Source organism: Phyllostomus discolor, chromosome 3 (genome assembly GCF_004126475.2).
Source record: "Phyllostomus discolor isolate MPI-MPIP mPhyDis1 chromosome 3, mPhyDis1.pri.v3, whole genome shotgun sequence".
Taxonomy (NCBI): domain Eukaryota; kingdom Metazoa; phylum Chordata; class Mammalia; order Chiroptera; family Phyllostomidae; genus Phyllostomus; species Phyllostomus discolor.
In genome coordinates, this window is record NC_040905.2 from 107,120,054 (window position 1) to 107,144,528 (window position 24,475).

The 24,475-nt window shown below is 39.4% G+C and overlaps 1 pseudogene; it reads left to right on the forward strand.

The window, feature by feature from the left end:
- Positions 1–958: 958 nt before the first annotated feature.
- LOC114502403 lies at positions 959–1,546 on the forward strand (annotated as a pseudogene).
- Positions 1,547–24,475: the final 22,929 nt, after the last annotated feature.

Genomic DNA, 24,475 nt, shown 5'->3' on the forward strand with positions numbered 1-24,475 from the left:
AAGTGAAACATGGAAATCCAAGTCCCAAGCTTCCTTTCTAAACATTGACATTCTCGTTTGCAGGTTTTAAAGCAAAAGCATCCTCTGACTTCCTCTTTTGAAGTAGCAGTACCCTATCAACACCTGAATGGCTGAGCCATAAGAGTTTAATAAATTGATCAGCAGCCTGGCCCCCAGCTGCCCACAGAGCCCCCTGCCTTGTCAATTCTCACTGCTTCTGATCTTATCCAATGGACGTCAGCAAAAGTCCATTCATCATGGCTAATGTGAGAACATGTTTACTGCACACCAGACACTGTGCTAAGCATATTAACAATTATCACTGAAATTGATATTGAACTTGCCGCATGTCAGGCTTTGCTTTATGTGCTTTTGATATAAATTTACCACATTCTCATAGTAACCCTATGCAGTCAACAATCTCTACATTTTACATTTGAGGAAATGGAATCAGAGAAGCTGAATAAATTCTCTGAGGACCTTTAGGTCATGAGTAGCAGAGCCAGGCTTCAAACCCAGATGCAAAAGTCACAAATCTACACTATACATGATTATGTAAGTTCATATACTTCCCAGGAATGTAAATGTACTATATGGAGTCATGTCTTGTAAAACAGTGGACTATACCTGAGCTTTCTCTGTGTAAAAATGTGGTTAGTGGGTTCATTGTGAAAGCAAGGAAACTACTTTTAGTTTTTAAGTAGAACTGAATTAAAATATTATTTTATTTCCAGAAAGAAAAGTAATGCTTTGAATTCTGGTCAATACTGCAGACTTTAGTTCTACCAAATGAAAGCCATTTCCTGTCTAATCACAGCTCTTGCTTTGTTGCCAGGAAGGACACTCACGTTTACCAAGTGCTATCCTCGAAGTAGATCTATTTATATTTTGAATCTCTGAGAAACACTATGAATAAAGTGAAGATTTACATTCTTGCTCTTCCTGAATTCCTGAAAGCGGCCAGAGGTGACCTCTGAAGATGGTTTGCTATTCAATTAACACAGAAAACCCCACAAAATCCTGCAAATCAAGAGGTTCAAATCTTCATGTTTACTTTAAGAACAGTCATGAAACTGCCCAGGCCATCAAGGGTATGCATATTTGAAAAGCCACCAAGTACCTGAAAGATGTCACTTTAAAGAAGCAATGGGTCCCATTCCATCTGTACAATGGTGGAGTTGGTAGGAGTGCCCAGGCCAAGCAGTGGGGCCGGACACAGGGTCAGCAGCCCAAAAAGAGTGCTGAGTTATTGCTGCACATGCTTAAAAATGCAGAGAGTAATGCTGAACTTAAGGGTTTAGATGTAGATTCTCTGATCATTGAGTACATCCAGGTGAACAAGGCTCCCAAGATGTGGCGTAGAACTTACAGAGCTCATGAGTGGATTAGCCTATACATGAGTTCTCCCTGCCACACTGAGATGATCCTCACTGAAAAAGAGTGGATTGCTCCTAAACCAGAACAGTAAGTTGCACAGAAGGAACAGATGTCCCAGAAGAAACTAAAAAAATCAAAACTTTATGGTCTGGGAGCAAATTCAGCATAAAATAAATACTAATAAAAGTAAAAAAAGAAATACATTCTTTTCCTGAGAAACCTGAGTCTTAGTTTAGGTAACACTCCCAAGGCCATTCAGCCACCCAGTGGAGGAGCTGGGATTTGAACCCAGGTATTAGGAATGCCAACAGTCAACTAAATAGAACTGCTCTAATAGAACTGTTCTAATATTCCAGAAACCCATTTCCTAAAATTTGGTGTGTATCAGACAAGGAAGGAACAAAATTAAGGCTGCAAGTTGGACTTGGAGTGTTTTTAAAAAGGATTTTATTTATTTATCTTTAGAAAGAGGGGAAGGGAGGGAGAAAAACATCAGTGTATGGTTGCCTGTCACAATCCCCCTCCCATGGATCCAGCCCACAACCCAGACGTGTGCCCCGACTGGGAATTGAACCGGCAAACCTTTGGTTCGCAGGCTGGCACTCAATCTACTGAGCCGCACCAGCCAGGGCTGGACTCAGAGTGTTTATACAGATATTTATTGACCATGAACTCTACGCCACTGTGAGGAACAAAAAGGTCAGTGTAGCAATTTTAGTGTTGAGAGGGCCCAGGTCAAGAATAATGTTAGAGAGGTAAACTTGAAGTCCTGCCAGGAAAATGACTCAGGAGGTCCTAGCTTAGGCTAATCAGGAAAAGGTTGGCACCTGTAGCAGTACACCCAATGAGTTAAGACCTCTGGAAGTCACAAGGGAGGGCTAGGAAGGAAGGTGAGCTTTGGGCACAGAACAGAGCCACAAAGGTGTACAGGTTGGAGGGGTTAGCTTCAGTGAGCAGGTCAGCATCCTCCTGTCCCCATACAAGCCATTTCTTCATCCCTAATATCTCTGTGATGTTAGAGCAGGCTCTGGAAACTGGTCTTCCTGTCTCTTAACTGGTTTCATTTTACTCAAGTTTGCCATTGTGACTTTCCAAAACACTGATCTGAGAACATCACTACCCAGCTTTTGGGATAAAATTAATAGTCCTTAGGTAAAAACATCAGCTCCTTGGTGATTTGGGGTCTGCCTACCTCTCACTGTGTGACTCTCTCCAACTCCCCCAACCTACAGAATTCAAATTCCACCTCATTCTGTGGGGTTCCATAAAGACTGGCTGCACTCACCGATAACTGACAAGATTATGTCAACAATCTTATCTAGTTCTAAGAATGCCCAAAAGAAATGCAAACCCTATTTTTGGTAACAGATACAACAGATCTGTATTTTTCTCCCGTACCTCCCTCTGGAGCAAGCATGAGTTCAAGCCCAATGACAAGGCTGTGTGTGAGCTCCGTGGCAGTCCCACTTTCATTAGATCTGTTTGCCTTCATTTATGGAGACATATCCTTAAAACCATGGCTTTAGAATAAGAGCTGCTTGGAGAGTTTCTTTTGTGAGAAGATGTAGCTATAAGCTATATTGAGCTGTGTTCCCTTCTGGGGAGGGGCAATGGGTTCTGATCACCTTTATCTGCTCCCTCGGTCTTCCTTATTTCTGGTTATTAGCTGGTAGTATCTCAATTGTTTTGTGAAGGGGACTTTTCTGAGGAAGAAAGTAGCATTTGTTAAACAGAGAGCCCAGGAGGCAGAAGGTGTGGCAGAAAATATGGGAGGATTTTTGAGCTATGAATGCAGGGTCATCAAGAGGTTGTGGGATTAACTGGAAGAGAAGCATGTTGTTTGAATGATTGGTGATGTTTGGGTGTCCTCCCTGCTCAGGTGAATACTGGAGGGGTCTGCTTTGTCCAGTCAGAGGACAAAGGATGAAGCTTTTTGTCCAATCTGCTCAAACACAATATTGTACTTTAATGCCCCCAAAGATTACAGAATGACCATTACATTCAGCATTCTACTATATTTTCATAATCAATGGGCCTAAGTACCTACATGAAGGATGAGTGGAAATAACAGTATTTTAAAGCAATTAGTTGGGGTAATAGAAATGCCCATAGGAATGAAAGTAAAATCAGTTATGTTAATGCCTGGTCATTCACAGCCATTTTCCTTGAGATAATGTCAAATACTATTTACCAGAACACTTGTGGGTAAGGGGAAACATTACAGGAAAATACATTCAATATTTTACCCCATACTAATCCTGTATTAACTAATACTGAACCTGAAAGCAAGCGCTGTTAGGCCCAGGTACCTCTGACTTATTAATATTCTTGATCACATAGTGCATCTGAGAACTTCACCAAGTTCTATGATCCTGGGAGACTTCAGAAATATCCAGGCCTGAGTGGGCTAGGTTGTAGGAAAGACACACCTTTTGAGTTCTGTCTGTTCCTGGTTTTCTGTATCCTCCACAATGGGGCTGTCAACTGCCCTTCTCCCACATGCTTCTCTGTGTTTCTCCTTGTCTCTTTCTTTAGTTGGGTGCAAAGGGTGAGATAATTTGCCTCCCATGCAGACTTCAGAGGCTATAGTTGTCTGAGCAATATTGGTGACATTGCTTTGGGATTCTCTGTTGCATTTTGATGTGGAGGTTGCTGGCTCAATCTCTGCTCTTCAAAGGGGATTTGACTAGGCAAGGCTGCTGTAAAAATAACCACTGGTATACTAACAACACATTTTGTATAATAAAGGTCAGGGGTTTTATTCCATTTGAGATTTGCCCAAGAAAAAAAGAGGTTAGGAATAACCCCAAGAGAGATATTTTCAATGTTCCTGCCATTTTAGTGACTTAGACCTTTTGATTGTCTAGTAAAGCATCAGTGAGATGCTGTGGAACGAAATGGGTTTTACAGCTGGATGGAACTGAATTCCAATTCCAGACTTAGTGACCCACAAACATAATGTGGAAGCTAGTCCCTCAATCCACCAGAATCTGGGGTGGGTAGGTTTATGGATGTCAAGTGTAGGTCACTCAAGAAAGCTGACCACCTTAATTTCCATCCACTGAGACATATCCTATTTCCATGTCCCTTCCTGAGATCTTTACCCCCAGCTGCCTAGTGGAGGCACAGAGTCCAGACCCCCCAGAGGAGACTTCCATGAGGGCAGTGCCCACTCTGTATCTCCAAATCCTGGCCTGCTGCATAAACAAATGATTGAAATGGACTGGGGTCTAGGATCAGGCCAAGATTGTGCTGGCATTTATGGTAGTACATGAAGGGTTTTTTTTTAGCTGTTTCATCCTAATTAAGACTGTGCTTAATTGAAATTCACAGCCTCCCAAACACATCTCACCACCTCTACTTCTCTTTTGCTGGTTCCTTGCAAATGCCGGCATCACTTTTGTTCTTGGCAGCTCTGTGTCTGGTGGAAATGGGCCCGGCTCAGCCTCCCCCTGCCTCTAACCTGGGTAATTCAGTCCAAGCTGCAGCTCATTACCTCTCTGCAGGTGTTAAGTGAAGCAGAGCTGACCTCTTACGAGTTTATTAGTCAGATGATGACGAAAACTGTGGACTTGGATTTCGGGGGCCTCTGTGACAGCGCTGTGGACTAGACATTTCTCTGTTAGAATAGTTTTACATCATCATGTTTAAGAAATAAAACAATAACAACCTGTCATGTCTTGGATCTCACCCTATAGTATGTCTTCATGCCAAACTTTCCCTTAATATGGTACTACTGACTTGTATTTAGGAATCAAGTGAGAAATAACCCTTAAACTTGTTTTGGGGTTTGCTCTAAGGTTATTATTACAGCCATGCTCATTACATAACATAGGACCCTCCTTCTGAAACCCCTTAGGGGTGTCAAACTCATTTTCATCAAACTCATCAAACTCATTTGATGTGACTGGGGGCCACATCAGCCTCGAGGTTGCCATCAAAGGGCCATGTATAATTTTAGGACTGTAAAAATGTAACTACTCCTTAACAGTTAAGCAAGTGCTCGGTGCTGGGTAGAAACAAGGTGCCAGGCCGGATAAAACAAGGTGGAGGACCGGATTCCATCTGCAGGCCTTGTGTTTGCCACCTGTGCCTTAGAGAAAATCTTTGTGGTTTTCAGTTGCACTCCAAAGCAGCTGTGGTGGAGAGGGACAGCACAGTCCAATGGGAAGGGGCAGGTCTTGGAATTTCATCCTTACCACTTTTAGCTCTGAAAACTTGGCCCTCTCTTTTACTTTGAAACACTGAGGATGTATTTATTATTTGCTTACTAATACTAATACTTAGTTTGCAGATTTGTTGTGAGGATTAGGTGAGACAATACATGAAGAGACTTGGTTCTTAACTGTGTTCAATAAATGCTCATTGCCACTGTAGTTTGTTTCTATGTATAGACATGAAATTCTTATAACTAATCATCTTTGCTTCTTCTAGTTAGATGATGGGAGGTTACAGAAGCAGAATTTGTGGCCTCCTTCCAGCAAGCATGGGTTTTGTGTAACAAATCTTACTCCTGGTTCTCCCTCACTTCATTGTGTATTTGGTTGAGGGCTTTTATAGTTTCATCTTTTTAATTAATTAGCTATAATATATTATAACTGAAATATTGTATATCTTTCATACCTGCCTCAAATCCTGTTTGGAACAAGCTAGGATAGCAATCTTCTAATACATAATAAAAGAGAAAAAATACCCTGACAGCCTCTGGCATTTTAATTTTCAGTGCTCAATTTTTAAATATTGAAAGAAAAAATCATATGGAGGCTACCAAAATAATAATGTACACTCTTTAAAAATGGAATGTATCTTTTGGACATCAACTCTTTATCAGATATATGGCTTGCAAATATTTTCTCCCTTTCTTCAAATACAGTTGCCTTTTCACTGTATTTACTATTTCCTTCGATATGCAGAAGATTTTTAATTCACCATAGGGCCACTTGTCTATTTTTTGCTTGTGTCATTTGTGCTTTTTTAACAACCAAATTAAAAAATGGCAAAAGACTTGAACAGGCATTTCTCTTAAGACATATAAATGGCCAACAGGTATATGAAAAGATATTCAAAGTCACTAGTCAACAGAGAAATGCAAATCAAAACCTCAATAATGATGAAAAATTGAAAGCTTTTCCTCTAAATCAAAAACAGGACAAGGATGCCACTCTCACACTCTTATTCTGGAGTCCTAGCCAGAGCAGTCTAGCAAGAGGAAGAAATAAAAGGCAACAAAATTGGGAAGGAAGAAGTAAAAGTGTCACTTTTTGCAGGTGACACGATTATCTCTATAGACAACCCTAAAGACTCCACCAAAATACTATCAGAAACAATAAACAAATGCCATGAAGTTGCAGGATACAAACTTAATGTACAGCAATCCACTGCTTTTCTGTCCTAACAATGAAACTTCAGAAAAAGAAATGAATTTTTTGGTTGCAATTACAACTAAAAGAATAAAATACCTAGGAATAAACTTAACAAAGGATGTGAAAGACCTATATACTAAAAACTACAAAGCATTATTAAAAAAGATTGAAATAGACATAATAAAATAAAAAGATAATCTGTATTCATGGATTGGAAGAATCAACATAGTTAAAATGGCCATACTACCCAAAAATTTAAGAATAAAATTACCATATAACCCAGCAACCCAGTGTAGATTTAATGCAATCCCCATCAAAATCCCAATGGCATTTGTTTAAAGAAGTAGAACAAAAAATCATATTCATATGAAACCACTAAAGACCCTGAATAGCCAAAGCAATTCTGAGAAAAAAGAACAAATCCAGAGGTATCACACCTGGATTGTGATTATAATACAGAGCTATGATAGTCAAAACAGCATGACATTGGCAGAGAAACAGATACACAGACCAATGAAACAAAATTGAGAACCCAGAGATAAAACCACATGTATTTTCTCACAAAGGAGCCAAGCACACAATGAAAAATAGAAAGCCTCTTCAATAGATGGTTCTGGGAAAGTTGGAAAGCCACATGCAAAAGAATGAAACTAGATTACAGTTTGTCCCTATGTACAAAAATTCAAAATGGATCAAAGACCTAAATATAAGACCTGAAACAATAAATTATGTAGCAGAAAACATAGGTACTAAATATGTGGACCTTGATCATTGGGAACATTTTATGAATTTGACCCCAAAGGCAAGGAAAGTAAAGGCAAAATAAATGAATGGAACTATATCAAACTAAAAACCTTCTGCACAGTGAAAGAAACTGACAACAAAACAAAAAAAGGCAACCAACCAATGATATTTGCAAACAACCTATGACATTTGCAAACTAGCTCTGACAAGGGGTTAATATCCAAAATATATAAGGAAATCATACAACTCAACACCAAACAAATCCAATTAAAAATGGGCAGAGGACCTGAACAGATACCTCTCCCAAGAAGACATACAAATGGCCAACACACACATGAAAAGATGTTCAACTTCGCTAGCTATTAAGGCAATGCAAACCAAAACTACAATGAGATACCACCTCACACCTGTTAGAATGGTTGTTATCAACAAGACAAGTAATAATAAGTGTTGGAGATGTTACAGAGAAATAGAAACCCTCATTCTCTGCTGGTGGGAATGTAAACTGGTACAGCCACTATGGGAAACAGTATGGCAGTTCCTCAAAAAAATTAAGAATAAAATTACCACATAAACCAGCAACCCCTCTTCTGGGTGTCTACCTGAAAAACTCAAATCATTTATTTGAAAAGATATATGCACCTCTGTGTACACTGCAGCATTATTCACAGTGGCCAAGACATGGAGACAACCAAAGTGTCCTTTGCTAGAGGACTGGATAAAAAAAATGTGGTACATATAAACAATGGAATACTACTCAGCCATAAGAAAAGATGAAATACTGCCATTTGTGAAAACATTGATGAAGCTTGAGAATATTATGCTAAGAAAAATGAGTCAGAAAAGCTAAGAACTATACGATTTCTCTCATATGTGGAATATAAAACTGAAACTCATGAACAACAGACATCGGTATGGTGGTTAACCACAGGAAGGGAGGTGGGGGTGTAGTAAAGGGTAAAGGGGACTAAATGTATGGTGATGGAGGATGATTTGACTTTGGGTGGTGGACACACAATGCAATATGCAGATCGTGTATCAGACAAATGTACATTTGAAACCTATATGATCCTGTCAACCAATGTAACCCCAATAAATTTAATTAAAAACCTTCAATGACATGTTATCTCACACTTGTTAAGATGGTTGTTATATTTTTTAAAAAGACAGTAAGTGTTAGTGAGGATGTGGAAAAATGGAACCCTTGTTTACTGTTAGTTTCAAAAATAGTATAGACACTATGGAAAACAATATGGAGTTTCCTCAAAAAAAGAAAAAAAAAAGAACTACCATATGATCCAGCAATCTCACTTCAGGGTATTTATCCAAAAGAATTGAAATTGGGATCTCAAAGAAATATCTGCTCTGATGTGGACCCCAGCTTGTGGGGTCCATGATGTTGTGGATGGGGGAGAGACATTCACACAGACTACCAAGTCCTATGGAGGACAAGGGCAGGAGGCTTTGCTTTCAAAGGGAGCAAAAAGCCGTGGCCTCCGCCATGACAGCTTTTTATTTCTTTTCTTGGCACATTACATGATGGTCCTCATTTATTATGCATAGGTTGGCTTTTGGTGGTTACCTTATACAGAAAACAAAGGAGTCAATGCTGCTACATCACAGAAGAAGGAAGTTTGCAAATGAAAAGGGAAGAGTAGTTGGACTGGTTACACTCATCCTTGGAAGGTTTAGCATGGATTTTAGGAAGTTACAATAAGCACTTGCTGTCTCAATTCAGGGTAAGGGAGTTTTTAGCAAAAAGCAAGACTCAAAGTGGCCTAGGCACATTGCAGGCCTGATTCCCCATGGGAGAACCTATCTATGGGCATGAGTCCTGTGCATCTCTGAGTGACAGCTGGACCCACACCATGCAGAACGGTCTCCTACACTCTCCTACATTCACTCAAGCACTATTCACAGTAGCCAAAATGCAGAAACAGCCTAAATACCCATCTATGGATGAACAGATGAAGAAAATGTGATATATGCATACAATGGAGAGTTAAAAAGAAGGAAATCATGCAATGTGTGACAACATGGATGAATACTGAAAAATAAGTGTATTAAGCCAATCACAGAAGGACAAATACGGCATGACTCCACTGATATGAAGAATCCATAACAGTCAAACTCAGAGAAGGAGAGAGCAGAACAGAGGTTGCCAGGGCCGGAGCAGGGGTGGGGGGTGGTGTTGGAGGAAAAATGGGGAGTTGGTAATGAAGCAATTTAAGCTTTGTTATGCAAGATGAGTAAATTCTAGAGATCTGCTCTACAATGCAGCACTTATAGATTATAAAACTGTTTAACACTCAAAAATCTGTTAGGAGGGTCAATGTCTTATTAAGCGTTCTTACCACACAATAAATTTTAAAAAGAAGAAGATATAACATTTGCTTTTTTCACATTTTTTAATTTTAATTTTTACATTATTATTTTATATTGTATTTTTTCCATTATCATTTACCCACCCCCCCCATTCCCTCTTCCACCTGCACTCACTCCCCTCCTTCCTGAAATCACTGTGCTGTTGTTGGTGTCCATGAGTTCTTTCTCTTTTTTTCTTTTTTGCAGGATCCTTACAATCCCCTCCCTGGCCCCCACCCCCAAATGTCAGCTTGCTCTCTATTTATGAGTCTTTCTCTATTTTGCTTGTTAGTTCATTTTGTTAATTAGATTCCACATATGATGAAAATCATATGGTATTTGCCTTTCTCAGATTGACTTATTTCATTTAGCATAATGTTCTCCAGGACCACCAATGCTGTCACAAAGGATAAAATTTTCTTCTCTTTTTACAGCCAAATATTATTTGCTATTTATTTCCTCTCTCCCACTAGGGGGTTCAGGAGTGACTGTATGTCCCTGTTTTTTCCCTTAAGGTTCCCCTTCCCCTTGGAAATATTATTTGGCATACATTAAACCAAATGTCAATGTTTTCAAATGAAGACTGTTTGGCTTCCAATCCTCTTCATCCATTCTCTTTTCCCTCTTTTGTGGGCTAGACTCCCTTCACATACTACAGTGGTTACAATTCCATCCTGTTAGATTCCAAGGACTCTCCCAGTTTTCGAGGTCAGTGAGAGGTGTGGGCATGTCCCTTAACTTCTCTGAGCTCACCTTCTTTAATTTCAGCAGTTCACCTATAAAATGGAGAGGATCATTTCTTTCTCATAGACTATTTGCATTAGAGGCAACAATGTGTTTGAGACCATTTGGCAGGTGCTCAGTAAATGTTATTTGCCTTTCTCTTAGTTTCCAAAACCTGGAGGAACCCAATTTTAGAATTTTATACTGAGGTTGTTTGAAACACCTGTTCATCCTTACCGGATCTCACCTCATTATTGGGTAAGCACTGTACATTTCCAACGCTAATACTCTGAATCAGTTCCCATTATACTAAGCTAGTTTCTGCTGAAATTGGATGATTATAAATTGTATTTCAAATAAGGGGTACATCAGCTTGGTCATCTTTTGGCTATATAGATATTTGCGAAGATGGCACTTTTAGTATGGAAGCATGGCTCCAGATTGGGGTCTATTCAGCCCAGAAGGTTATCTCTGATGGACACAAGGAGATTTATAGCCTCGTACTTACTATCTTGAATCTATAATGCCAAACTCTTTCACTATAATATTAAGAATAACTAGTATAAACTGTGCTTGAACAACAATTAAAAATAGCTAGTATAGAATACTTAGCCAGGCACCATGCTAAATTTATGAACTTTATATGTATTATCTCATTTAGCCCTTATATGAGTTTTCTATTGTTACATAACAAATTATAATTCCTATAACAGCTTAAAACAACAAACATGTATTATCTCCCCCTTTTTATGGGTTAGGTAGGATTCCAGGCGCAGCTTAGATGGTTCCCCTATTCAGGACTTTATAAGGCTGCACTCAAGGTATTGGCTAGGCTGCCTTCCTATCTGAAAGCTTGACTGGGGAAGAATTCACTTCAAATTACTCCCAAATTGTTTGGCAGAATTCATGTCCTTGTAGTGGTAGAACTAAGGTCCCTGTTTTCTTGCTGGCTGTCACCCAGGGACCTCTTCAAGATCCTAGGGGCCACCCTCTAGCTCCTGTCATGGCCCCTCCTCTAATAACAGGACAGCTTAATTCTTTAAAATGAGCAACAGAATCTCTAGCCCCACTTGGCTAAGATGGAGTCTCCTATAATGTAATGCAATCATGCGAGTAGTCATCCCATTACTTTGCCATATTCTGTTTGATAGAAGCAAGTTGCTGTTTCCACCTCACTCAAGGGAAGGGATTATGCAGGGGCATGGATACCAGGGAGTGGGGATCATGGACCCATCTGAGAATTCTGCTTGCCATACTTCTTATCACAACACTGTAAGGTAGGGGTTTTTATGATACCCATTGTATGTGTCAGGCACTGAGGCTTCCATACTTGCCAAGGTTGCTCAGTGATCTGGCATGCAACCTTAAGCAATAGGCTTCAGAGTCTATGTTCTTCAAACAGTATGAGGAAAACAGTTCTTGTATTTTTCCTAAAACTGCCTCCTTCAAGCTCCAGCTGTGATGCTCCTTTGAGCACCCAGACTATGATATGAGATTTGAGGAGCATCTGAATGTACATGATTCATAATCAAAGACTACATAGAGCTGGAAATGATCTTAAACACATTGTCCACATCCCTCAGTTTTGTGCATGAAAAAATAGGAGATCAAGAAGGAAAAGGATTTGCCTAAAGTCACAGAGAACTAGTAAATATCAGAGCCAGTATGGACAACAGATACAATGGACATACCTTTCTTTTCTTTCTTCCTTACTTTCTGTCCTTCTTTTCTCTTTCCATCCCTTTCTTTTTCCTTTTTCCTTTTATTTTCCTAAACATCATCCATTGCCCTCTCCATTCATTTGGCAACAAGACCTCAATTTTCCTTTGGATGACACCTTTTCTTGCCTCTCTGCCCCTGTAATTAGGTTGAGCTAATCCTTCCTAGGGATCTGGACTATAACCACATAGTCCAGGCTTGGCCAATTAGAGAACTGCATCTTCATGACCACAGGGATGCTGAAAAGTAGGCATATAACCCAAGCCGGGTCAACAAGAGTCATTGAGAATCTGCCCTAAAGCTTCTTCTGAGATTATTGAGAAAGACATGCTCTCTTTCTGGTAGGACTACTAAAGACCTAGGATGGGAGTCAGGAGTTGCTGGTGCCCATCCTTACGTTACCATCATATATGGACAATCACCTTGACAATAAAGCCAACACAGAGGAAAGTACGTAGAGATTCCTGATGTTGCTAAGAGCCCTGATTGAGCCACACCTGAACTAGCGCAACCCCTAGAATCTGAAGAGACAAAAACTGATCATTTTTTAAGCCAACACATTGTTGTACCTCTCCTTAACCTAGTTTGAGACGGCTTCTGACACCACCAACTAAAAGAATCCCAACTGATGTAGTCTCTTGACTTCTATTGTTATGCTCTACCCCTTGCATTTTTTATTTAAAAATATTGACAGAGATTTCAGATCCCCATTACTTTCTCTGAGAAGGTTAGATCTTTCCATCCTATCTCCTTAGTCATCTTAGTCACCACTTTCTCTATAGTCTGAATATAACAGGACTTTCTTTACATCCCATTAAAAGCTATAACTCACTGAGATGTTCCAGTGTGTCAGAAAGATGCTTGGGTGAATTCACACTTTTTTCTCCAAAGGGAGATACTTTGAGATACTTTACCTCCAAAGGGAGCCAAACTATTGGGCAGATGTCTTCTAGAAACAAAGTGTACAGTAATTACTGAATTCCTTTCCAGGTCTCAGCTACTAGCTATACATGTCTTTCATTTTCACAAGTACAAAATTAACTGTTTTTCCTTAAGTATGTTACCTGCATTTGACATGAGTAGCCTCAGCTCTGTGTCTTGTCCAAAATGGTTATCTACAAAATTGGAGTGAAAGGTCAGGATTCTCCCTGGCAGCTGTGTTTTCAAAGGATAAGGCATAAAGCCAGAGAAGGAGGCCATTCCCTTCACAAATCACCATGAAAGAACAAAGGCATAGAAAGCAATGAATTGTCTTAGGTTTTTATTGAACAAAATTGCTTTGGGACTTGATGATCTAATTCCCGCACTTAAGGGCTGCCGTCAATCAACATTATCTGAGAAAGGAAAGCATAAGCTTTATGCCTGCAGGTAATAAAATGATGATATGATATTAGCACATGGTACTGCAAGATGAATAGACCCTGGAGCTAACACAAACTGGGTTCAAGTCCTGCTTATGCTAATTACCAGCTGTTTACTCTTAGTGAATTTATTTAATTTATGTAAGCCCTCATAAAAAGAGATAATACTTATTTCACAAGTTATTTGGGCAAACCTTTAAGGTATGAATCAGTTTTGAAACTCAAATTACTCTGACTTTGATGAATAAGCCCTTAACTATTTCTAGTCTATAAGGATATTGCTATGCTTCAGAAACAGCCAGATTATCCTAATTCTGGGTAGGATTGGGTGAATGCTCAACATCTTGCCTCTCATACTGAATAGAGCTATAAAACCTGGTACATGTATAGATCAGCTTTTGAGAACTAAAAAGTAACAGGCAGGTTGGAGTAAAGACTAAAATTTGAAGCACTACAGAATCATCAGTAAGTTTAGCATCATTCTCTCTCATGTCCTCTGGCCTAGACTCAAAGTAATCCCCAAACCAAGACGTGGGCATCAGTGAAGACAGAAAGCTCCAAGAAAAGTTCTTCAGCTCAGGTTCTTGGGACAGAAGAGGGGTATCCTCATAGTAACAGCACCAGCAGGGAGCCTAAAATCCTTGAGAAATTGAAGAAGCTATGGTCCCAATAAGGTGAGGGAAAAACTTGTTCTTTTTCCTTCTATCCTCATACTGCTTGACCCCATCCCCGGGGGTGTTTAGAACCAAAATGACTAGAACCAAGATAGAAGGTCTCCATGACCAAATGTCTCCATGATGTTGTTTGAACCATGGGGCTCATCCCTGAGCTGCACCTGTCATGGATCTGGTTCTGTGCAGTGAAACAGACCATCAGCTGGACTCCAGACTGAGTAGTGGGTGGCTCAGGAAAGGGCCAAATCCATAGAGCACTGCAAAAGCTTTGAAAGTGGAGGAGGCATTGAAACTACAATCTAGAAAAGGGCAGTAGAAATTTGTGGTCTCAACCCAATGGGGTCAATTGTCCACTGAAGCAAGATTTAAACATTTAGTCTTGCACTATAATATGAGGATGCAATCCAAAATTACTTACTTTGTGAAGAATCAGGAAATATTGACTTTTCATGGGAAAAAGCAATCCAACAAATGCCAACACCCAGATGATGCAGATACTGGAATGATCTGAACACAACATTAAAACATCTATGACAGAAATGCTCTGATAGGCACACACTTTTAAAGTGAATGAAAGTATTAAAGATTTCAGCAAAGAAACTTTGAGTCCCAGTCAGAAGCTCTAAAGGAGAATCAAGCAGAAATTTTAGAACTGAAAATACAATCACAAAAATTTAAAAAGCTTACTGAAGGATCCAATAGCAGAATAAAAATAATATAAGAAAGTCAGTATATTTTAAGACAGGTCAGTAGAAATTAAAATTACCCAATATGAACAACAGAGAGGCAAGATTTTTAAAAACTGAACCCAGTTTCAGAGATAATACTAAAAGGTATAACAGCCATGTTCTGAAGAGTGCAGAGAGTAAACCGTATTTCAAATAATAATTGCTGAAACCTTCCCCTTAAACCCCATAAACCTACAGAACCACAATAGAATACACCCCAAAACTTCATGTCCAGATATATTATAATCAAACTTCAGAAAACTAAAGGTAGAGAAAATCTTAAATGGAGACAAAGGTAGGGAAAGTGCAATATCTATAAGGCAACAACAACTTGAGTGACTAAATTTCTCATCAGAAACTATGGAGGCCAAAAGAAAGCAAGATATTTTTAATGTGGAAGAAAAAACCTGTCCACTCAGAATTTCATATACAGAGAAAATAATCCTTTAAGAATGAAGGTGAAATATAGACATTCCTTTTTTAACTTTCTTTATTTTTTTATTTTTCAATAACAGCTGACAGTCAATATTATTTTACATTAGCTGCAGGTGTACAGCATAGTGGTTAGACCTTTATATAATTTATAAAGTGATTCCCCACCCCTGATAAGTATAGCATTCACTTGGCACCATACAAAATTTATGTGAAGAAAAAATAAGAGAGTTTGTTGCCAGCAGATCTTCCCAAAGAGAATTGATAAAGGAAATTCTTCAGGCTAAGAGAAACTATACCAGGAAGAAATTTGGATGCTTGGTAGCCGAAGGTAGAACAACTTAAATGGTAAATTGCTAAGCAAATATAATAAACTCCTTTTCTCTTGAATTCTTGAAAATAGACTTATTGAAAGCAAATGTAACATTGAGTTGGGGAATTTTTAATACATATTTACATATATATTACATATTACACCATGGTGGTAATATTTCTATATTCCACTGGAAGTGATAAGAACTGACTCTAAATAGACTTGTGAGAAGTAGGGCAGTGTTAGGCCAACCATTACAAAATACATGTATACAAGAAACGTAGTCAAAACCACAACTTGTAAACTACAATGAGATTCAAAAAAAGGTTCCAAGATTCAAAGGAAATTGTGAGAAAAATGACAAAATATCTGGACCTAATGAAAATAAAATAAAGTGTATGACAGTTTGTGGAATGGCAATAGAGTAGTGCTTGGAGGAAAATTTATTAGCATCAAATGCTTACATTAAAAAAGAAAATAGGTCTCTAATCAACAGTCTAAGCCTCCACTTTAAGAAACTGAAAATAATGAGCTAAAAATCTATCCCAAAGCAAAGAGAACAATGTTATTATATTTGCTTTCAACAACAAAGTGATTAAAAGAAAAGTGGACTTGAGAATAGAAAAAGCATATGTAAAATCAATAAAGCCAAAAGATACTGGTTCTTTGAAAAAAGTAAACAAATTCGATAAAGTTTCAACAAGACTAAAAAAGAAAAATGTGAGAAAACACAAATTACCAATGTTAGGAATGCAGGAGGGAATAATATCATCCCACGGTCATTAAAAGGCTAACATGGAAACTCTACAAACAACTCTATACACATAAATGCAAAACAAACGTTTAGATAAAATGGACAAATTTCTTAAAATGTAAAAGCTGCCAAACTCACCAAGACAAAATGAGTAACCTGAATGAACATAGATATATGAAAGAAATTGGATTCATAGTTTTAAAAAATGCTCCCAAAAATAATCTTTTGACCAATAAAATAATTTGAAAAGAAAGAATACATTTGAAGGAATCATATCATCTAGTTTTAAGACTTAGTATAAACCATAGTAATCAACACAGTATGGGATGGGCAAAGGGATTGAAAGGCATAGATCAAGGTCAAGAATAGAGTTCAGAAATAGAATCATGAAGAAAGATGTAAAGGATGATGCTTTTGCTTCTAGAAACACTGTAGCAAGAGAAAAATGTTGCATGATCAATAGCAAACCTTTACAAACACCTACTTACCCAGAACTGCAATGTTACTCCATTTTATCTAGTTCAATTTTCCTAACAACACTAGACATTGGTCTTATTCTTATCCCCATTTTGCCAATAAGAGAAACCAAGACCCAAGTTAAATGGCTTGCCAAATTCATTGCTAGGAAGTGGAGCAGCTGGTATTTGAACCAAGGTCTCATCAAATCCAGAGACTGGGCTTTGTGCCAAGCACAGTCTACTGCTTTTGTGGCTGCAGTATTGTGTGTGTGCGTGTGTGCACATGCATGTGTGTGTGCTTGTGCATGTGTGTGTGCTTATTTTAAACTCCTGCATGTAAACTAGGATGGTCTTGTCAATGATAAATACCATTTTTGCCATGTAATAGATGCTCATCTCACAACTGCCCTAGTCCATGAGAAATGCTGACTCTGGCTGAGAAAATTCTCCTATATTGATTTCCTGTGTTTTCTTTCTTTAATGCAGCTGTTAAGTTCATTTAAACAATGTAATTCATCATGAGATGACCAAACCTGAGTTTTACTGATGCAACAATTAATTAGTTGGCTGCCTTGTCCTGCCAAGTTTGTTCTAAATGAATGGCTGGCCAGGCACAGGGAGCCATGATACAAATATAGCAGACACATCAGACATACTGCTGACTTAATCCCGCTTGAGTTGTTACCAGGAGCGGGTCCCCTCTCGCCCCTGGGCTGGCCAGTGACTGACACAGCATAGACAGCTATTGCTGGCACTACCTCTGCCAGCAGCAAAGTTGGTGGCTGGTCATTCCTGGTCTTTTCCAAGTTGGGTCCCTGGGCCCCATGAGAAAAGTTTCTGTGACCCAGTAAGTTTAAGGTTTGCCTTCCTACTGGAGTAAGGTTGTGATGTGGGTGAGTGAGTGGGGTCAGACTGCTTGGGGCTGAGTGGTTGACCCTCACTAGCTGGGGCAATGGACCAGTCATCTTTTTAACAGCTTTATTAGGGTAGAATTTACATACCATACCATCCATTATAAGTGTACAATTCAATGACATTCAGTATATTTACAGAATTATACAACCATAACCATAATACAATTTTAGAATATTTCCCTCACTCCAAGAAGAAACCTTATGTCCATTTGCAGTCACTCCCTAAGTTCTCCTCCTTCACCCATCTCTTAGACACCTACTAATCTACTTTTTTCAATAAATTTGCCTTTTTTTGAAAAAAGGGGTTATTATGAATATTATTACTATGAATATTCATGTACAAGTTTTTGTGAGACCATGTTTTCAGTTCTCCTAGAAATGAAATTGCTGGTTCACATGGTAATGCCATATTTGAAATTTTGGAAATTTTAAATTCTCACACTATTTTTCGAAGTGGCTGCATCATTTTGCCTTTCTACCAGCAAAGTGTGAGGATTCCAATTTCTTGACATTCTTTCCAACACTTGTTATTGTCTATCTGTTTTATTTTACCCATTCTCATGAATGTGAAGTAGCATCTTATTGTGGTTTTGATTTGCATTTCCCTGATAGCTAATTATGTTGAGCATCTTTTCATGTGCTTATTGGCCATCTATATGTCATCTTTGGAGAAATGTTGATTTAAATCTTTTTGCCAATTTTTAAATCAGACTATTTGTTTTATTATTGATTTGTAAGAATTATTTTCTTCCTACTATATTTTTTATTGTTTATTCTATTACAGTGCCCCAATATTTCCCCCATTGCCCCCCTCCACCCAGCCTACCCCTCTCACCCACAGTCAACCCTCTCCATTGCCCATGCCTATGAGCCATTCATAAATGTTCTTTGACTGATTTGTAAGAATTATTTATATATTCTGGATATAAGTTCCTATAGACCAGCTGTTTAAACCCTTAGCCCCTGTGTGTTTTCCCTCCAGGCTGCATATCAGTGTTTTATTCCAGGAAATATGTACTTCTGTTTTCATCTGGTCTGTGACTTTTTTGTTGTTCCCATCAGAAAAGAGATTTTTTTTGTTATTGTTGTTCTATTACAGTTGTCCCCATTTTCCCCTGTTGCTCTCCCCTGCCCTGCCCACCCTGTCCCTTCAACTCCCACAACCGATCCCCACCCTGTTGTCTATGTCCATAGGTCATCAATACATGTTCTTTAACTAGTCCCTTCCCCTTCTGTCCTCCCTTATCCCCCTGCCCCCTCCCCTCTGGTCAATGTCAGTCTGTTCCTTTTTCCCATGCCTCTGGTTCTATTTTGCTCATTTGTTTGTTTTGTTCACTAGGTTCCACTTAGAGGTGAGATCATATGGTGTATGTCTTTTACAACCTGGCTTATTTCACTTAGCATAATACTCTCCAGTTTCATCCAAGCTGTTTCAAAGCTTAGGAGTTCCTTCTTTCTTCCTGCTGTGTAGTATTCCATGGTGTAAATGTACCACAGGTTTTTTATCCCCTCATTTACTGATGGGCACGCAGATTGCTTCCAGCACTTGACTATTATAAACAATGCTGCAATGATTATAGGGGTGCATAGGTTCTTTCGAATGAGATTTGATATGATATACTCTCTGCCTCAAGGGAGTAAGCCCCAGACACATCATACCTGACACAGAATCAGCTTTCCTCAAACTCAGACCTATCAGTTCTCACATTCAAAAGGCAAATTTCTCCTTTTCCACTTCCCATCCATTTGAAATACTTTCCTCATCCCTCTTTCTTCCTAAAACTCTGAATTTGGAGTCAAAATCCCAGATTCTCAAGCCCTTCTAAAAGGCATCAAAGTACGTAAGAAAGGGACAAACTTGGGGTTTGACTGTTTTGCCTTTAAGTTGCCACTGTGCCACCTTCTAGCTGTGTGTCTCCAGGCAAGTTGTAACCTCTCTGAGCCTAATTTGCTTCAACTATCAAAGAGAAAATGAAACTTAAATTGGTGTTAAAATGAGGAAGAATATAAAAAACATGATTGGGAAATTAAATGATCACTTCATGTGTGTTCTAAACTTTCAATAAAAGAATTTCCTCTACTCTTGGCACATTTGCTTTCATAGCATCTCCATGAAGTGGGTTTTATTATCCCCACTTTACAAGCAACAAAAAAGAGACATGAACTCACTTGACCTATATAACACAGCCTGTGAGGGGCAGAGCTGGATTTCAAACCCAAATGTGACTCTCCTCAGAACCTGTGTTCTTCTAAATGAGTTGTAAATAGAGGGACTCCCCTATAAACTATCACCCCATGAAAGTGTTTCTTAGAAATATGAATGACATAACAGACAAGGATGTCCCTGTGGGGGTCATTTGTCTGTGATATGTTTGCTTTTGTGGTTGATTTAATCTTTATTAAGCAAAGGCACTGTGCTAAGTACAGGACACAAACCAGAAAGAGTTTCTTCTCTAAAGCCATGAAAAATAAATGCACACATTACTATTTCAGTACACCTGTACTAACTAAAGAACCTGGGCTTGAATTTCAGCTCCACAGTTTCTTAGATTCTTTAAGCATCAGTTCCATCTGTACAATGGGAGGGTTAATTCCTGTCTCACTGGCTTGTGGTAAAGACAAGGGATATTAGCAAGAAAAGATCCTGCTCAGAAGCTGGCATCCAATTAAGGTTTGTGGCAGGGCATTGTCTTGAACTCCTGTTTTCCAGATATCTGCTTGCTAATACTCTGAGCTTCATTTTGTTGCTATGCAGCCAGAGGCAGCTTCCCCTCTCCATGCTGCACTGTGCCAGGTGCTCAGGAAAAGCTGGATACTGTGACTTCTTCATCAGAAGGAAAAGCAGACCTTGAAGCATGCATTGAGAACACCGCACCTCCACAAGGAACTGCAGGGAAATCGCTGTGCATGTACATAATTACAGCTTCAAGAAAGCCTCATGATATAGACCCACTAGGAGTTGGTATCCCTGCCAGAGAACAGGGACAACCTGAAGCCCTGTGGGGAGACTTCCATTAGTTATATTTTAAGGCTCTTTCTGAATAAACCAGGGCAATTACTTTTACTGTTGCACTTAGTAATAGGTTCTAGCTTGCCTGACTTGGGGCAGTGATGGAGGGTCAGAGAGAGTAATAAAAGTGCATTGAAAACTGCTTGCTATGTTTTTGCACTCTCTCTCTTCTTACATTTGGGACTTTTATTTGACTCCAACACCTGGTTCTTATGGGGAAAGTACTCTAGTGAATGAATACTCTAGTGAATGAGAAAGTGAAAAATCTGTAGGTGAAAAAATAACCCAAACTCTGTAACACGGCATCAAGAACCTTTACGATATGGCTGATGGATTTCCCTCTTGTAGTGCTTATAGCCTCATTTTCCTTGTCTGAGAAATGGGGATAAATCCACTGTCTCATAGGGCTATGATGCTGATGAAGTGGTTCAAAGTCTATAAAGTGATCAGCATGAGGTTGTCATACAGCAGGGTTTCTTGACCTCAGAGGTACTGGCTTTGAAAGGAAAGCTGTCTAGTACACTGAAGGGTGCTTAGAAGCGTCCCTGTCTTTTATCCCCTAGATGCCTATATCACAACCCCCGCCTCCATTGTGATAACCAAAAATGTCTCTAGATATTGGGAAATATCCCCAGGCACACAATAAGTGCTCAGTAAGGGTTATCTTCATCATCTCCCACCACCTGCCTCTAAAACCCTCCACCTAAATCCAAAAGCTTAAAATTCCCTAGACTGAGATGTCCTTCCTGACAGTCCTTGCTGCCTTTGCTTCCACCTCTCCTTCTGCCTGAAATTCCCCTTTGTGCTTTCTTTTCCTGAATACTACTATATAACCTCTTCTGGAAAGCCTTCCCTTTTCTCTCCTTCACCCCAAAAGAGCCCATGGAGCATTGTTTCATGTCCTAATTCATCTATTCTTCTGTTCTTAATTTAAAAAATAAATTACCATGTGTGGCACACAGTAGGCATGAAAGGACCACTTATTAGCACAGCATGTCACTGTCTGTGTCTCTCTCCCACATGGGACTGTGATTCTTGAAGGTCAGATTGCTGGCATATAGTGGGGGCTAGTTGAATATACAGTGCAGGGTGTGGGAAAGGGATAAGCCTTTGGTTGTCCACCTTCCCAGGAGGACAAAGAGAATGGCAACCCCAGAGTCAAGCTTTCTTTCTCCTGCTTTCATCTGGTTCCCCAGGACACAGGGCAGGAAACAGCAGGATTTGCGTCACTACCTCTAAACAAGACCCACCCGCTCTGTAAATACATCATTAGAAACTCATTTACTGCCAAGCCACCAAATCCGCATGAAGCAAAGAAAATAGGCTTGTTCATGACCGTCTTTCTCTTGTTCCATTTGCTCTCTTTTTTGTCTATTTTTTTCTGCATGTTTTGCTGATTCTCTTCATTTCCAAATAATTCTTTTCACTGCTCGTTGCTGCCAAGTGCCAAACCATTGCGCACAAGATCTGTGTTGTTCAAGGCTGGAAGAATGCCTCTGCGACTGCGCGCTTTCTGCAGTTTGCAGGGGTTTTAGTTCCAACTCCCAAGTCGCTGGAGCTCAGTCTTGTCCACATATTAACATCCAATGGTTGGACTTATTTTTTCTGTATTAAAAAAATGTACGTAGAGCTTTTCAATACGGTATTAATAGCTTTCATTTCCCTAAGTTTTATGTCTTTCGTGCACAATCCTGTTCAGGGCTACTGATCAGGCTCTGGAAAAATTTTTAAACGTATTTGTATTTTCCATTCACTCAAAAGTTTCTTAGTTTTTAACAGGGAGCTTTGTTCAGGGTCTCTGTGCTCTGGCTGCTGCAGTTTGAGAAGAGGAAGGAGACATAGATGGAGAGTGATTCCCGTGCCCACTGCATGCCAGGGCCCTGGGGTGAAGTACACAGGAACCCACAATTACCACTGAAGAATCTGGGCACAGAGACCTGAAGGAGCAGTGGAAATTCTTTTCAATCTGCCTACTGTAAAAGGAAATTCCAGTCCCCATCCTCCTAGGGCTGATTTGAGGATTAAATCTCACAAATCTATGTTTGCTCAGTCAGGTACCCAGGAAGTACTTTATAATTATTAGCTGGCATTATTATTCCCTCCTCCAAAATGCATCATCTTCTATCCCATTCCCTGGACTCTGCCTGCTATCAAGATTTCCAAATGATAACTTCTTTGAGGATTGGGTCCATGTTAGAACCTATCCAGCTGCAAGCATGCTGCCTGGCAGTGAGCTCAGCAAATGCTGGTGAAATTGCAGCTCTGGTTGAATAGATGATGTATTTGCAAATATCTTACCCTGCCTAAGCAGTACAATGCTTTTGGCTGTTACAAATACACCTCTAAAGACCCTAATAGATCAAGCTCTTAGCAGAAATATTAGACATGGTAGCAGGCAAGAGAGAAAATGTTTAAGGGTAGATGGAAATTTTTGTCTCCTCAAATTATATTACAAAGAGAATCATGTCTTCTTTTCTATGCATTGAAACTTCTATTTTTAAAGTTAGGTTTTCTAACATTTTGCTCTTCGATTGTTTTTTTAAATTGTTGTTCAAAAACAGTTGTGTGCATTTTCCCCCACCACTCCCCTCCACCCCAGCCATCCCAACCTCCTTCCCCTGATCCCACCCCCTCCTTGGTTTTGTCCATGTGTCCTGTATAGTTGTTCCTGAAAACCTTCTCCCTTTCCCCCCCATTATCCCTTCCTACTTCCCCTCTGGTTATTGTCAGTTTGTTCTTAATTTCAATGTGTCTGGTTATATTTTGCTTGCTTGTTTGTTTTGTTGATTAGGTTCCACTTAAAGGTGAGATCATGTGGTATTTGTCTTTCACTGCGTGAAACACCAATCCAAAAGAACCTATGCACCTCAGTGTTGATAGCAGCACAATCCACAATAGCCAAAAGCTGGAAGCAACCTAAGTGCCCATCAGTAAATGAATAGATCAAAAAATTATGGTCCATTTACAGAATGGAATACTACACCGCAGAAAAAAAGAAGGAGGTCCTACCCTTTGCAACAGCATGGATGGAACTGGAGAGCATTATGCTAAGTAAATTCTATCTGTATGCTAGGCACTGTGATTGGAGCTTTTGTGGATAAAGGATGATTCCTCTTAAGGGGAAATGGGGTTTATGTTAACAGAAATAACATTATCAGCAAGCACAAGTGGGTCTTCTCCCTTTAGATACCTGGGAGGTTTTTATCTCCTGGCTCCATGGTGGGATCTTGTTACTCATTCTGGCAAATGAGTTGGGAGCACAAGTGTCCCATTTCATTTCTGAGTTGGACCATTCATTTGCCTGGTATGACCAGTTGGACTTTTTCTTCATCAGCCCAGCAACCAGTAACATTCAATGAGATGGTTTCTCCATCAACCTGAGGACTCTAAGTGATTAAAATTCACAGAGCTCTCCTGATTACAGTATGTGGAAGAAAGGAACATTTGTTTTAAGCCAATGAGTTTCTAGATTAGGAGCTGTTTGTTACTGCAGTATAACCTAGCCTATCCTGACTTATACAAAATAACCATATATTGGATT